Consider the following 2977-nt stretch of genomic DNA (forward strand, 5'->3'; position numbering starts at 1 on the left):
GATCATTCACCCGACCTGGAAGGGTGCGAACTGGAGTCCCGCAGCCGCCCGGGAGGTCGCATTCCCTGGGCAGGACCTGCTGGCCCCTGCCTGCGCCTGGCTCCACGCCGCGCTCTGCGCCTCCACATCCGCCTCTCGTGCCCGTCATTCCGGGCTTCTGCTCCCGCCTGGGCTGGACTCGGCCGTGCCCAGGAGCCGCCTCCCCGGGCGGGCACAGGCGGGCACAAGCGGGCACCCTCTACCGCTGCGGCCCAGCCAGAGACGAGACGCCTCCTCGGCCCGATGGCTCTGAGGGTCGCGACGGCCGTCAGACCTTTTGGACTGGACCTTCCAAACCGGAACCGCCTTCCCTCCTCCGCCCCCTCCTCCCCCATCCGCGGTGCCCCCCCAAGCCAAGATGGCGCCGAGGCCTGTCCGCGTCACCTCTGCAGCTTCTCCTCGGAGGCCCCCCGCTGACCGCCATCCCCCCTCCGGCCTCGGCCGTGAGGCATCTGCCCGTCCCTTCCTTCCCTTCTGCCTTCAGCCCCAGAAGACGGGGGTGGGGAGGGGCCAGCGGGCGGGCCTGGGGCGGCACAAGCTCCTCAAGGGACCCGCCCGGGGCCCGCCACGCTCCGGAGGCGTCTCCCTCTGTCCTGGGGGATCGCTGGGGCCATTGGGGTGCCCAAAGCTTCAGCCCCGGCTCCCATCCCCCGTCTCTGTCCAGAGTGAGCAGCCGTACACACACGCACACGTGTACACGCACACAGTGCACACATGCACACACATGCACACACATGCACACACGCACCTCCGTCCAGCCAGACGGGCCTTGCTGTCCTCACCCGTCCCACGCCAGCGCGGCCTCTCCTTTCCCCCGTGAAGGGCAGGCGGCTGAAGAAGGGCCGAGCCGGGGCCTGGGAGTCCCGTCGGGGCAGCAGGGACTCGGGGACGAGGCAGGTTCCGGCCTCTCGGACCTCGGCACCATGTGCCAGTGTAGACAGGGGCGGCTGCTCGGGGGTCCCGGGCAGGTGTTGGAGGGAGGGGGGCGTCGGGACTCTGCCTGGCCTGACCGGCGCCCCTCGCTCTCGGCACAGAGGCTGACCTCCGGCCTGGCCTCCGTCCTTAATGCCTCGGAGCCCGCCCCGGAGCCCGCGGCCACCACGGACGCCTCTCCGGAACGCCGGAAGATCGTGGACGCCCAGTTCAAGTGCTTCGAGCGCATGAGCAGTGACCCTCCCTACAACAAGGCAGGTAAGCCCGGGACGGGGACCCAGGCCGGCCCTCTCGCCCCCCCAGCCGCCCTGGGCCAAGTCCTCCCGGGGGGCAGAGATGGAAGCCCGGAGCCTCCTCCCAGACCCCGCGGCTCCCGGCTCCCAGGACCCGGAATCCCAGCTTGCCTCGGGGAGGGCGGGGGGGCCTCTCCGGGCTGCCGCGGGCACGAGTGGACGTGTTTGAGGGAAGGAGGAAGCGGAGGCCTCCCCGGCCGGCTCTGCCCGCGCCCACATTCTTCTGCTAACGGGTGCCCCGGAGCCCAGAGGCGAGGGGGGGCCCCGCGGGTGGGCGTGGGCGGCACCTCCGCAGACTTTGGCTGCTGGTTGACCGAACCTTGGAAATGTGGCTCGAGCCGGTGCTGAGGGGAGCAGGCAGGGAGCGGGCCGGGCAGAAGGCCGGCTGAGACGGGGGGACGGAGGGACGGCGGCAGAGAAGAGGCAGGGCCCGAGGAGGAGGAGGTGGGACGGCGAGGCCGAGCCCAGAAGAGGGGAGCACGTGGTCTCTGGCTGCCCAGAGCCGTGTTGGCCAGCCTATGGCACGTGTGCCCTCCCCTTCCTCCCGCGCCCGAGGGCACTCTGCCATCACCTGCCCCTCCGCCTCCCCTGTCTGGGCCAAGGCGGGGAAGGGGTTGGCATGTGGGCACTCGTCTCCAGAAGGTTCGCCATCACTGCCCCAGCGGTACGGGGGACGGCTCGGCCTCCCCAGCATGGGCCAAAGGGCCTCGGCCTGCGGGGCGCCCAGACCTCCCCTCCGTCCACGGGCCCTCGGGCCCCCTCGGCTTCCTGAGCCACAGAGCTTGTCCGGCAGGGGCGGCAGACGCCGGGGGCTCCACGTTGGGTCACTGAGAGAAAGCGCGAGTCCCGGCCCGCCACAGAGGCTTGCCAGCAGGCCGCAGGCCCAGAGCCCGGCGTGGAGCCGGGGAGACCCAGGGCCCAGGCGTCCCGGCTCCGGGGGCTTTTCGCACCCAGCTTGCTCTTTGTGCTTGGCCAGGTCCCTTCTGTAACCGCACTTGGGACGGCTGGCTGTGCTGGGACGACACGCCCGCCGGGAGGCTCTCGGTGCAGAACTGCCCCGACTACTTCCCGGACTTCGACCCGACCGGTAAGCGCCTCGAGGCTGGGGGAGGGGAGAGGCGGCGCGAGGCCGGCCCTGAGAGGGTCTCCAAAGGCTCGGCCGAAGACGAGCTCTGGGGTTCGAGAGCGCCAGGGGCTCCCTCCAGACTCCGGGGGGAACGAGGCGAGCCTGGCGGCCTCCCTGGCCCCCCCCCCCGCAGTTACCTTGCACGTTGCCTTGGCCGGGGGGGATGTAGGTGGTCTTGGGACTGACCAAGACACAGGAGGAGGGGCTGCCGGGGCCTCTACCCCCTTGGAGCCTCCCCGGCTGGTCAGCTGCCCCCAGGATGGGGAGGGTGGCCAGGAGAGGTTTGATAAGCTTTCCTCATCGTGCCCGAGCCAGGCAGGCCTTGGGCTGGGTGTCTGGAGCTTTCTTTGGCTCGCACTCGGCTCCTCTGAAACCGTCCCCGAGGTCCGGACCAGAAGCTGCCCGGGCTCCGAGCCTTGGCCCGCTCTGGGCTCTTGCCACGCGGGAGAAGGCAGGGCGGCTTCCCCGTTCCAGCCACTCCCTGAGCCCGCAGCCTGTTGGCACGGCGCCTCTCCTCGGCACCTCAGCCCAGAGAGCTGCTCGCTTTGCCTGGGGGGGTTGCCCCCCCCAGCACCAGCCAGAGGGG

Source organism: Gracilinanus agilis, chromosome 1 (assembly GCF_016433145.1).
Source record: "Gracilinanus agilis isolate LMUSP501 chromosome 1, AgileGrace, whole genome shotgun sequence".
NCBI lineage: Eukaryota > Metazoa > Chordata > Mammalia > Didelphimorphia > Didelphidae > Gracilinanus > Gracilinanus agilis.